The sequence below is a fragment of the Dipteris shenzhenensis genome, chromosome 27 (assembly GCF_047967505.1).
Source record: "Dipteris shenzhenensis isolate YYH24624 ecotype China chromosome 27, Dip_SZ_1.0, whole genome shotgun sequence".
Classification (NCBI taxonomy): domain Eukaryota; kingdom Viridiplantae; phylum Streptophyta; class Polypodiopsida; order Gleicheniales; family Dipteridaceae; genus Dipteris; species Dipteris shenzhenensis.
The window spans coordinates 45,360,812-45,374,618 of NC_141622.1; positions in this window are offsets into that span (position 1 = coordinate 45,360,812).

A 13,807-nucleotide genomic window follows, 5' to 3' on the forward strand; every position below is an offset into this window, starting at 1 on the left:
ACACGGACTGAAAAACGTTTTTGGAAACAGAGCTGTTTGTAAACTCCACCGGAGTGTGAATGATGAGCAACATAGAAGTTTTAGGACCTCCTGAGTCCACCGGAACTGACAGATCTGCAAATGGTTGCTCCAAACTTGAGTTCTAACACTCGGGCAAAAAAATGCAGGAACTGACACAGTGAGTCAGAAATCCAATGAAATGACCCTAGATTCAAGAATGAAGGTGTTTCCAAGCTCCTGAAGTGAAGTGGATACCAAAAGCAAGCAATAGTTGCCTCTACAAGTCAATATGGGGTCTCTGTCGTCGAACGGAACAGGAAAAAGCTCAAAAAACGACTTTTTCTTTGAAACCACTTAATAGGCTCTCAAAACCACTTCGCAAAGCCAAAGTGACTTTTCCAAAGGTTCCTCCAAGGTCTCTGCACACTCGGATGCAAGTAAAGTCACCACAAAGCTTCCCACAGAGCTTCTCCTTCCTCCCACAGAGCTGCTGAGCTTCAAGCATTCACGCACGCTCAGCTAGATCACCCAGGCTCTGATACCAGTTGAGAGTGCTCTCAACGGAAGCAAGAACGGAAGAAGGAGAGAGAGAGACAGAGAGCCACACAACTTTGGTGGGTGTAGAACCATCCTAATCTTCTTTTTCATTCATTTATATATGTATTTGAGTATTGTACATAACTGGGGTAAAGGCACAGTGACCTTTAACCCCCACACTTACAAGAAGTAGAAGTAGTAGAATTTAACACTAGTTTGGTCTTGAGACTAGTTTGGTAGGAGGACATAAAAATGTCCAAGGACACTTTTAAATCCTATTAACTCAGCCAATTCCTAGGATTATTCAAAAATATCGATAAGGTAATTTGGTTTTTGATTATTTGCCATAATATTTTTTATGCTAAAAAAACTTGGACTTATTATGGATTGGAAGTTGCACCTATTACTTTGAGTTCTACCTAAATCTTTAAGGTCAACCTAACACCAAAATTTCAATTTTTAAGGTAAAATGGCCATACTTCTTAATTAGAATGAGTTTTTTTAGAATTTGTATGTTTGAGAGTCTAAGGATAACTATAACACATATGTTTAGATTGCTTTGGAGCTACATAATCGTACTTACTATGATCTATGGTCCCATATGTAATTTTAGTGAATGCTGATCGTGAGACAAAATTTGATCTTTTACAATAGGATATTATGGAGTAGCATGAGTTTTTAGGGGACCTGATATCATGTAGAACACCAAATTCAAACCGTGTTTTGATTGTTCATAATGCTATAATTGATGCTAAATTCAACATATAGGGGTTAAGTGATATCATAAGAACCTTAAAGACTGTAAAGTATACATACATAGTGACTCTAATAATGAATGAGTGATACTAATTAGAAAAAGTTATATGCAAAAAACTTATGTGCAGGATAATTCAAAACTATAAAAGTGAGGTTTAATGCAGAACTTGTTTTGGTAGTTGAGATTAGGAGCATTTAATCTCTTTTACTTGTAGCCTTTAATGTTATATGGTGAATTTTCCTTATGATATAATGTTGTTATAGCCAAGATATGACACTTTGTGTGGCTATTATGTATAGTATATAAAGATGCTTATTTATGAAACGTGACTTACAATGCAACCCGCTAGGCTAGCCACTCTTGTTAATTGCTAAATCAATCTTGCCAAAATGATTTTTTAACAAAGTTTTTTCACTCTTTGGTGTTTGATATACTTATAAACACTTTGTAAAAAATGATAGCTCATTGAGATTTTGTTTATTTTCAGTCATGCTAGATGAAGTTTCAAATTTGAGTACTATTTGGGTGAAACACTCTCTTACCATATACATAGTTTTTTGTGCTCCTTATATTTTTTTGAAGATAGTCCTATGAGTCTACCTTAAGCTCAAGTCTAGAGGAAATCACCCAAAAAAAGTCCTATCATTTTTATGTTAAGACACTTTTATGTCATGTTATGCTACCAAACTAGTGTTAAGAACATGGTAAACATCTTGTCTAAATGATAGATGCCCAATAGAGAGAGAGAGAGAGAGAGCCTTCCTTTATCCTTCGACATGATTGATGACTTCTGGCCTCTGGCCTTCTCTTATGCCTCCACTCTTTCTGATACTTGATCCCTGTAGCTTCGAGCACATCTCTTTTTAGTGCTCCTCATTAGATATAGAGCTATTGTCTACATCACCTGAGCTAGAGTCATCATTATTTGAATCAATATCTTTCATCCTCGTATATTCTTTTCTTTCTCTGACCCTCTATACCTTCTCTTGAATACTACTTTGCTTTCTTTGGCACGTTCATCTTCAAAGTGCATAGTGCAATCCAAATACCCATCAAAGAATCCACTCAATATTTACTATGAATGATATTCACATCATTATCCTTTTGTAGCAATGGATAAGCAAAACCCATGCGATATAGTACTACCATCCATCCATCATTCAAAAGGACTTTGGCATATCATTTGTCAGGGAGGAGGGATGCTTTAGCTTTCGATGGAACATTGCACCTCGTATGACAAATTGTACAAGATCAATCCCCAACATTCCATTGTCTTGTAATGCATCAAAGAAAAACACACATGGCTTCTCCCACTCATTAGTGGTCATCATCATGAAAGGAGTAATGATGATCTTTTTTGGTGTGCCAAATGGAACATTGCACCTCGTATGACAAATTGTACAAGATCAATCCCCAACATTCCAAGGTCTAGTAACGCATCAAAGAAAAACACACACGGCTTCTCCCAATCATTAGTGGTCATCGTCATGAAATGCTCTACATTAATGCCATTGATGTGTACCAGGTTTGTATCATCCTCTAACAACAAAACATCAAGACCCTGTACAGTGCTCTCCAAGGTTTTCTTCTTGATGTTTGGATACTACATCTCCAAACCCTTTGGCATATTTGTTGCCTCATAGGATATATGCCCTATTTACATGTTGTACTAACATCCATCAAAGGTTGATCCTATTTACATATGTTATATGAGCATCCATTATGCATTCAAAGGTTGATTTCCATGAAACATAATGCAAGTATAATCTTTGTATCTTGCAATGGTTGCCTTTAGATCCTAGGGACTCGGCTACACATCATTACTATGCTCTTCAAGCATCAATAGAAGCATTTCTTCTTTGCCACAATTCAATTGTAGGTCTGATGCCCTTTATTAGTGGTGCTTGCCACACCCAATCTGTAACTCCCTAAGAATTTTGAGAGATTTGAACTTTCCTACATGGTATGCAGTAAGAAATTCAACCTTTTCAATCCAAGCATGTACTTGGAGTTGTTTAGAAAAAGACGTATATAAGCAATGACCCTTGAAGACTTCGCCATGTATTCATCACCAAGGAAGTTTCCGTTTTGCACTTCTTTAAGTCCAATCCTACATGATTCACAAAAATGCTAGCTCATCAATGGAATCAAACCTATAAGTGTCAAGGAACCTATTTTTTTACAACATTTATCTCTATGCCATGTCATCTTGTATCTGGTCTAGCACAATGCAGCTTCATGAAATATGTCATTGATCTAGAAGCCTTCAAAGGCTTGGAAAAAGTCTTCACCCTTTTGAAATGTGGCATTAGGCAATAGTGGATCATCACCTTGAGTTCTCCTAACCACCATAGGATGTAGAGTGATATTGCCTACAAACGGTGCTTTGATTATCCTCGTATCTTCATAGAGCAAAGCTTTAGTCCACCAACTCTTGTTGATCGATGAGTAAGGGAGCTCAATCAATCTACATTATGGCCATGGTAAATTGGGATGATCCCCAAATGTATTCCTCATATTTAGGACTATGTAAGTTTGACATGCATATAGAAATCTTAGATAGTAGAGAGAATTTGCAAGTGCATCTTCTTTAACTGCTTCAACTACATCCTCTTAACTATCCAACTCCTCACTTGCTTCTAGACGACCTGCACTCAAATCATATGCATGTGCAACTAAAGTTGTTTTGGTTCTTTTTCTCAGAATAGCCATTGCAATCAAACGTAGTCCTTTGCATTCCCCTATCTTCTGTCATTACATCCTAAGATGCTGTGGGTGGCACAATGGCGTCCTTTAGATCCTAGGGACTTAGCTACACATCATTATTAAACCCTTCAAGGCTTCATCGGTTAAGGCCATGGGGAACCATGTGACCTTGGTTTCATTTGATTGATCTCCTCCTGCTCGGCATGTGGCATCAAAATGCTGGAGGAATCTTGCTAGATCACCCCAATGGGAATTTTGAGTTTTCTCAGGGGGTGCCTATTGTTGCGACCAAAATTATTGCGAGGGTTAAAGAATTGGTTCCCATTTTCTTTGAGTTCAAGGTCACCATCATCGCAACGATGATCTGCCATGTCGTGTCATGGAGGAGTCCAAGGTATTGGCTGAAGTTCAATGGGGAATTTGGGACAGAGGGTTGTCGAAGCCATTGCCCGGAGTGTAGCTCCATGCAGAGTTGGTGAGAGGTGGAACGAGTGCCTCTTCCGCAAGTGCAGGTGTTGATTTAGGTGTGTTAGGGAGGTTAGAGATGTGTTGGTGTACTAGGGACCGTCATGTTGATAATGTGCCTAGGATTGTCCTACATGAGTGTGGAAATGTGCCAGTGTATATGGATCGTCAATCCAAGGTCACAGTGGAAATTTATGAGCGAATTAGTGCAAAAAGAGGCCCACACGGGGGTGCAAATTAACGAGTGCTAGGCATAATTAAATGGTGTGAAATGGGCTGAAAAATGCCCCATAGTGTGGTGTTTCCATATGTGAAATCCTGGTTCAATCAGGGTCCAGTTTAGGTCCAAAATGAGTGAGTTACAATCTCTGAAAGTTGTAGTGAATTAGGGGCAAAATAAGGCCTTTTTTAGGTAGGGGGGATCTTTGACCTTAAGTGTCGTGTGAATGGTACACAATACTTGACTCTAGTCTTGACATATCAGTCTCTATCAAAAGCTTTGATATCATGTGATTTTGCCAAAAGTTGTCCAGAATGCTAGTTGTACCAGCTCCATGCTCCACTTTTTTGAAGGGACATTTCCCATCTCACCAGCAATCAAGTACTATATTTCTATCATCCTTTCTCAGCAGTATATGTCATAGCCCTACAACAAGGATTAGTCCGATCACCACGTTAAGCATGCACTATTTTGTGTTACATAAGACTTCTCCTTATAAAAGTTAAAGCCCTTCTTTTGCCACCTTGATTGGAGTTTAAAGAGCCAACTAATTGATACCACTTTAGTTACTCTAATTGCTTTAGTTCAACTAATCTAACTAATTGAACTTAACTAGTTGTAGTTAGTCAACTAGTGCAATTAGTTGAGCTAACTATAGTTAAGGCTAATCTAACCTAAGGCTCACCTAACCTAACCCTAATTAGTCTAACCTTACCTAACTAAGCTAACCTAACATAGGGGTTGATCTAACTGTAGTTAGTTTAAGGGGGGGGCAAGGGGAGGGGGGGGAATGTGGAGGTGGAGGGGTGGTGGCGGAGGGGGAGGAGGGATGGGGGAGGGGGCGGAGGTGGAGGCGTGGTGGTGGAGGGGGGGGGCAGGGGGAGGAGGGGGTGGGTGGTGGAAACTTGATGGACAAAAAACTTTGATAGAAATTCAAAGGGAGAAGGAGATGATCACCTCCAATGCTCTCCCAAGTATTTCTCGATGTAAGAGGATTGTTGAGGGCAAATAAACGGTGGGTGGATGGCTAGGTTATCTGCTGCGAGAAGGGCTCAAAATAATTCACCGATGAGGATAGGAGTAGGATGGTAGTCAATGGAGAGGGAGGAGGGTCTTGCGTAGGGCTCGGAATGGGAAAGAGGATGGAGGCTAGATGTGGAAGAAGAAGAATGAGGGGATAGAGTGGGTTTTTATAGGAATGGGTTTAGGGTTAGAATCAAACCCTTAACTCTTCCCGGGCCACAACTTTTCATGGTTAGCTCAGATCGCTCTTTTGTAAAAGATGAAATGTTTAAAATTGCAAGCTCTATGCATCGGTGTCCATTACATAACCTGATTGTTTCTTCAAGTGGATTATTTTTAAGAAATAAAGAAATTTTCTTAAGGTGGTAACCCAAGGCTGATGCTTGGGGTTGAATTTTTTGGCTAGAGTTGGAAAAAAATTTACTCTCCTTGCCCTTGAGTACTATGTTCATGAAAGTTTATGGTAGTTTGTTTTTTGCACATACTTGCATATGTTTACTCGTTACTTGAGACGCTAGTCTCCTCGACAGCAGCAGTGCCAAATGTTGGCTCTTTCCCATAGCTTTTGCAGGAATAGCAAGGTATAGAGCCTAGTTTTAAAATGCAAAGGTCAAATAGGATTGAGGTGGTGAAAAGATGACTATTAGAAAGGGAAAAAAGAATCTAGAGTCCGATATGTTTCCAAGTTATTACCCAAATCAATAAGACCCTTGAATGTAGAGGGAATAAATATGATGTCTAATATAGAGGAGGATGAGAAGGATCAGTTTCTTAACCAAAATCCTTTCATAATGCCATTATTTGAAATTCAAAAGTGAACGTAGAAAAGCTAGGGAGATTTGATACTATATGAAGAGGGGACAGTGGAGATGAGCAGACTTTCCCTCAGGATTTCAAGGAGTGTTCATTACAACTCTATCATGTCCCCTTAGAGGGAATGTCCTTCCTTTAAGTTAACTCAAGAGTGTGTCTATGTTGATGAGGAATTGATGTCGATGAGCAATAAGGGCCTCGAAGGTATGAACATTTTGTTATATGGATAGGTTAAGAAGTATGGAATAATCTAAAGATCAAGTTGCTTAAATTTATACAAAGACCTTATGGAATCTAAGCTACATAAGTGAGTGATAAAGAAAAGAGAATTCTAGAAAAAGATTGTTGAGATGTAATAAAATTAAAGAGCTACTAAATTGCAATACTTTTCTTGTTGGTATGACAACAAACATGACTATGGATTGAATAGGACACAAATGTAGATAAGGATTTAGTTGTACATAATTTGTTCGCCTTTACCAATAGCATAAAGAGAGTTGATTCTAAAGAAGAATTTGAATACTTGGTTCAAAATTTGTGAGTACATGGAGGCTATATTATTTGCTTTAGCAAGAATTTTCAAAACTTGCCACTGGGTGTTCCAAGTGTAAAGCTTGAGTGTTAAACTTAGTCTCTTTAAAAGAGTTATGAAAATTCTAGATTCATGTGGATATGAAAAGCCAAGCCATAAGTATGTCCTTTTTCTACTTGAGTCTCTTTAGAACTTGGCATGGATATTAGTATGAATATCGGTGTGAAGAAATGAGTAACATTGTTGTCTCGATGCCAACATGGGCTTAGGTAGCATGGAATGTGTGTGTAGAGTAGTGGCAAAGCTTTTCTTGTACTGGCATGTATAGTCAAGAAAGAAATGGGGAGGAAGGTAAAGAAGTTGAGATCAGATAGAGGAGGTGAGTTCACATCAAGTGAATTCGAAAGTTACTGCAAAAGTCACAGGATCAAGAGGCAGAAACCCCCACCACATACACCACAGCAAAATGGAGTAGCAGAGCGCAAGATGCGTGTCATCTGCGAAATGGGCACGAGTATGATGAATTGGAAAGATTTGCCAAAGACTTTCTAGGCTGAAGCATGTAACATGACAGTTTACATTCTGAATCGTAGCTACACGAAGGTTGTGAATGGGATGACTCCACTGTAGGCCTTTTCTGGTAAGAAACCTTCAGCTGCACATTTCAGAGTTTTTGGATGTGACTGTTTTATGCATGTCCCTAATGCTAACAGGACCAAATGGGAACCGAAGAGCCGGAAGTATATTTTCTTGGGATACAGTGAAGAGGCGAAGGGTTACCGTCTCTATAATCCTGTTACCAAGAAGGTAATAGTAAGTCGCAATGTGGTCTTCTCAGAACAGCCACATCAATTGGACGAGAATGCTTCCTTCCCAGACAACCAGGACCAAGATATCCATCTAGTACAACCACCAACAGTAGACCGAACTCCCCCAACGGTGCTTGGGAGGATTCAAGATAAAGAAGAGGAAGAAGAGCCTGCAGAACCACAACGGCAACGAACATTCCCAAAATCGGTAAAGCAACTTTTGGATGGTGGAGAACCTCCAGTCATTGAGAAGGAACCATCCGAACACCGCCGGTCCAAGAGATTAGAGCTTTTGGATGGCGGAGAACCTCCAGCCATTGAGAAGGAACCATCCGAACACCGCCGGTCCAAGAGATTAGAGTGGACGGCAGAGAACCTCCAGCCATTAAGAAGGAACCACCGCCGGTCCAAGAGATTAGAGGAGCAAAGAAGGGCGCAGGAACACTTGGTCAACTACGCTTTGATGACAGAGGTGATCCGTGCTAAAGAACCCAAGTGTCTTGAAGAAGCACAGGGTGATGATAGGTGTGGATGGAGGCTATGCAGTCGGAGTATGGCTCCATAATGAAGAACAACACTTGGGACCTTGTGGATCAACCACCAAAACGCAAGGTAATTGACACCAAGTGGGTGTACAAGACCAAGTACAAGTCCGACGGCACATTGGATAAGTACAAGGCTTGGCTCGTTTTGGCTCGTGGCAAAAGGATTCGCACAAGTACATGGTTTTGATTATTAGGATGCTTTTTCTCCCACAGCTCGACTAACCACAATTCGCGGTGTTTTGGTTTTAGCAGCACAAGAAAGTTGGCCTATGTTTCAGATGGATGTAAAATCCGCCTTTTTGAATGGAGATCTCAAGGAGGAGGTATACATGGAACAACCACCAGGTTTTATGATCCCCGGTTCAGAAGGTAAAGTCTATAAACTGAAGAAGGCACTTTACGATCTGAAACAGGTCCCACGAGCGTGGTACCAGCGGATTGATGCCTACTTTCTACAAAACGGGTTCAAGAGGAGCCCATTTGATGCAAATTTGTATATTTACACAGAAGGAGACAGGTGTATGATCGTGGTCCTTTATGTGGACGACCTTGTCATAACAGGGAACCATGAAGAAAAGATCTCATAGACAAAGCAGTTACTAGGAAGAGAGTTTGAAATAACAGACCTCGGACTGATGCATTTATGTTTGGGAATTGAAGTTTGGCAAGAGACAAAACAGATCTTCATCTCACAGCAGCTGAAGTATGCTGGAGAGATACTGAAGGCATTTGGCATGGCTAAGTGCAAGACAGTTGGCACTCCTATGGAGGTTGATGTAAAGCTCTCAAACAAGGATTCATCACCACTAGTGGACGAAGCGAAGTACAAAAGGCTTATGGATAGTTTGATTTACTTGTGCAACACACGACCGGATATCAGTTTTGCGATTGGTGTACTAAGCAGGTTTTCCAATAAGCCCCAGGAGAACCATTGGAGGGTAGGGATGCGGGTGCTGAAATACATTAAAGGCACACTTGATTATGGCATCACTTATACCAAGGGCAACATCTTGACCGGATTCTATGACTCGGATTGGGCAGGAGACGTGGATAACAGGAGATCAGTGACAGGTTATTGTTTCTCACTTGGATCTGGAGCTGTCATGGGTCAGCAAGAAGCAACCTACAGTTGCTCTTTCTTCTACCGAGACTGAGTACAAATCAACATGTTTTGCCTCTTGTGAGGCAGTGTGGTTGAGGAGGATTTTAGGGGACATGGGTGCAGTGCAGAACAAGCCTATGCAGTTATCATGTGACAATCAGAGTTGCATGGCAATTGCAAAGAACCCTGTGTTCCACACTCGCACAAAACACATTGAGATTCAATATCACTTTGTACACGAGCTCATCATGGATGGAGAGGTCGACTTGGTGTACTATCCGACTACAGAGAATGTTGCGAACATCTTCACGAAGGCTCTTGGAAGAGACTTGCTGGAGAGGCATCTTCATCGACTTAGCATTGGGCCGAAAAAGTAAGTTCACTTGCGGGTGGACATTGAGGGGGGCTATTAGATATCAATGCTTCACTCTTGTGTAACTACGCGCGAGAACCAGCTAACTCTACTTGTAAGCCCCCCATATGAGGAGAAGGCATTTGAGTAGCTCAACTATCCGGTAGGTCTTGGTTTGGACACCAGATGGGGGCCATGTGTGGCCTCATGGCTGGACGGCTTCAGATAGAGTTGGCACACTACCAACTAGGCTACATGCAAGTGCAGGAAGGCATCCCATGACTAACCGCACTGAGGGTAGACGGAGCATTTCCCGAGGCAATCCACTCTCGCGCTGCGGGGCCTGTTTGGAGCCCCAGATGATCTCGGATTGGCTCTAGGCTGAACAGTAACCGTAGGTTGAATGCTCTATTCTACGCCATGGTTCTAACGTGTGGTCGGTGGCCTATTTCGAGACTGACCTCCAGTTGGTCGTTTTGGGCCGACTGGGTCGGTCTCCCAATTGGGTCTAACCGACTACAACTGGTGGCTATATAGGAGCAAGCCCGTGAAGCCCATATTTATCACTGGCTACAGCAACCCTGATTCCTTAGCATCCAGCCTCTGTCCTCTACTGTTTCCAGCACGCCATTGAAGCTTCTCACACAGGAGCGCATGGCTGGGAGGCAACGCCATCTATTGTATACAGTAATTAAATTTTTGATTCTCCATACTATCTGCTTTTCTCTCTTGCATAAGAGATCCTGTTATCTGTTGAGCACAAACGTTGTATTGTTTTCTTACAAGACGAGTGAGGTCCAAATTCCCAAATCGGTCCAGCAAGAATGCCCTATTGCCCCTTTTTGCACTTATTCATGGGCTGAAGCCATGAGCATCTTTTTGAGATCAAAGGCATATATTTTTGGGCTAGGCTTGTTGCACTACTCTTTTTTTTAATGCCACTTCCCAAACTCTCACCTCCGTTAGAATAGCCTTGTATCTAGTTTATATCACAATAGATGCACATATTAATTGAAAATAAATCCAATGGCTTTTGGATCTATGAGGAAGAGATCCCAAATTGGAGGGATGATGTTAGTTTCACATAGATTCAAAGAAATGTCTCCGTCAAATGTTTGGGTTTCAGGTCGATGTGGGCATCCCTCCCTCACAATAGTCCACACCTATGTTGGAGAGCATCAAGAGGAAACCCCTCTTATGGAGTTCCTCTAGACCTTACTTCTGCTAGGCACAACCTAGTTTATTTATTGAAACTCTAGGGACTGAATCACACAACTCAAAAGGCCAATCGTGAATTTTTTTAGAGTGGCCTTGATGATTCAAGAGATGCCAGAGCCACAGTTGGCTTAGAAGACTTTAATTCTCCCAATGCACAGCCCTAAGATCATTGATCCAAAACTACAGTGTATATGGGAGCCTTTGAAAGATTTATTTATTCAATACATTAGGTCATGTATCCCCTCCTCAAGTGGTGATCGGATGGATAGCACTAGGTGATCTTTATGTCCACGCACACCTCAAGATGCCTTCCTCCCCCCCTTTCAAGCCATCGGGAAAGCTTGGAGCAACTTCAAGAATTCTCTTCAAAGAAATTCCTCCCTCCTTAAAAGAGGAGATTGACAGGCATCCTATCACATGTAATGATAGGCAAACCCCTAGATGTTTCTGGTTACATGCAACAGTCTAGATGGGAGAGGCCACACTTTCACCATGGTTTGGATTTTGGGTTTTGCATTTAAGATAACTTTATGGAGAGTTGATTAGACCAGATGCAAGATACAACTTACCCTTGGACTAAGTCCTTACAAATAAGAGACCGCACAATCGCATTAGGTGAATGGGAGCTTTTTCGAGGACAAGCATCCTGCAACTGGTTTTGGGTCTTTAATGAGATACAAATGGGGATGCCTTAGTCTTTGATATGCACTCTGGAGGCAAGTTATCTAGGTCCATGGATAAGGATATCTTGATAGTTCTACGTTTTGAGTTGGTAATGATTCTAAGGCACGTGTAGCAATGTTGCTTTGCTTTTGACTAGATGCCCCTCCACAGAAACATGCCTCACGGCTCCTAGAGCGTTTGGCATTATGGAAGTGTCCCCATGAAGTACTTACAACAGACCTCTATGAGACGTGGATTAATGCAAGAAACCATGAGAAGACTCCATTCTTCCACTACATTGTTAGCAATGCCAAGAGGTTCCCAGTTCGCATCAAGAACTCAAAGCCATTTTTTAAATTTAAAAAAGAGAAAAGAGAAAAGGCTCTTAAAACCTCTTTAAAACTAAAAAAGGCTTTGAAGTAAAAAAACCATTGTTCTCTTTGGGCTTTTAATGATCGTAGTAAATCAGTGGAGGTCCAGGTTTGGAACACCCTCTTCATGCCTGCATTCCTCTCCGCAAAAGAGTCTACTCAACATTGCCTATGAGGATTACTAATAGGCCAAGGTCATTAGGAAGGAGATTACTAACTTTTGAGTAGATTTGCTCCCTTCCCTTCTTCATCACCTAGGTCTCAATGGCTTGGCTCTATGTGTTTTAACCTCAAGTGTTTTTATGAGATGAACGGCTCCTCTTGGGCTTTTTCGGATCAACATCATTACTGTTGTATTCTCTAAACACCATTCCCTCCGCTTCCAATAACCTATACATGTCTCCATGGATACATGTTGGGACACAATCGCACCTTAAACTAAGTGAAATTGACTTACATGCAAAGTGAAGCGCCCATCCCATAAGTACTTGATATAGCATACCTAACAGCGTGTTTTTTTACGAATGTGCAAAGGATATCCGATGGGCACAATACTTTTCCTACGCCTCAACCTAGGTGGTATTGAAATGTTCTTAAAGACACACCCATCCGCTGAGTACTTGGTCAGATAACATACCTAAGGACGTGTTTTTTTACGAATGTGCATATCACTACGACAAAAACGATAAATAATGCGTGATCGACCATGCAAAGCATATCCGATGGTCACAATACTTTGCACACACCTCAACCTAATTGAAATGGACTTGCGTGCAAAGTGGAGCGTCCATCCCATAAGTACTTGATCGAATAACATACCTAACAGCGTGTTTTTTTACGAATGTGCATGACACTAAGGTAAAAACGGTATTTTATGCTTGATCGACAATGCAAAGTTAGACAAAATTTCTTCATACTTTCATGGTCATTTGATCAAGTATGCAAGGATCTTCCAGAGTTGCTTCTATCAAGAGGATTATCTTCCGAAGTGTAGAGAGGCTATCCCTTTTTCTCAAAGGTCACTATAGGTTTAAGGTGACACTTTCAACCGCAACCCTGGACCTTTTACTAGGATCATTTGTTGTGTCAACTTGACCCTTTCAAGTTTTTTTCATGCTGCGCATGGTGCCTTGCACACTTTGGACTTTCTACTTTTTTCATACCTAATAAAAGTCCTCTTTTCTTTTCTCTTTTTTTTTTTTTTGCGCTTTTTCATGCTAACCATGGAACTTATCATATTTATTCCAATGTGTCATAAGTCATCATAAATATGAGAGGCATCGGGTCCACCAAGAATTTAATGTAGAAGCTTAAACTCTTCAATAATTGGATTATGGATAGGACACAAAACTATCTACATGAAAGTCGAGCACTTATAAAAAGAGACGTCATGTGGACCAGCCAAGTAATTCAACCCAAGGGACCAAGGAAAATCAAACGTACGAATCTCCCAGCAGAATCAAAAAGCAAGAATATGCAGGAAAAAATGGAGAGCCTTTTATAGATCAAGCTGGAGTATAGATACGAACAATATTTTCCACATTATAATGATAGACTTTCTACACATGGAGAATCTTCACATAGAAAGTAGGCTGTCCTAGCTACACCTCGATCATTCTATATTTTATGGAGCCCCATATACCTCATTGCCATTGTTCTAGCATTGTTGTAAACAATAAGCCTATCAGCATTAA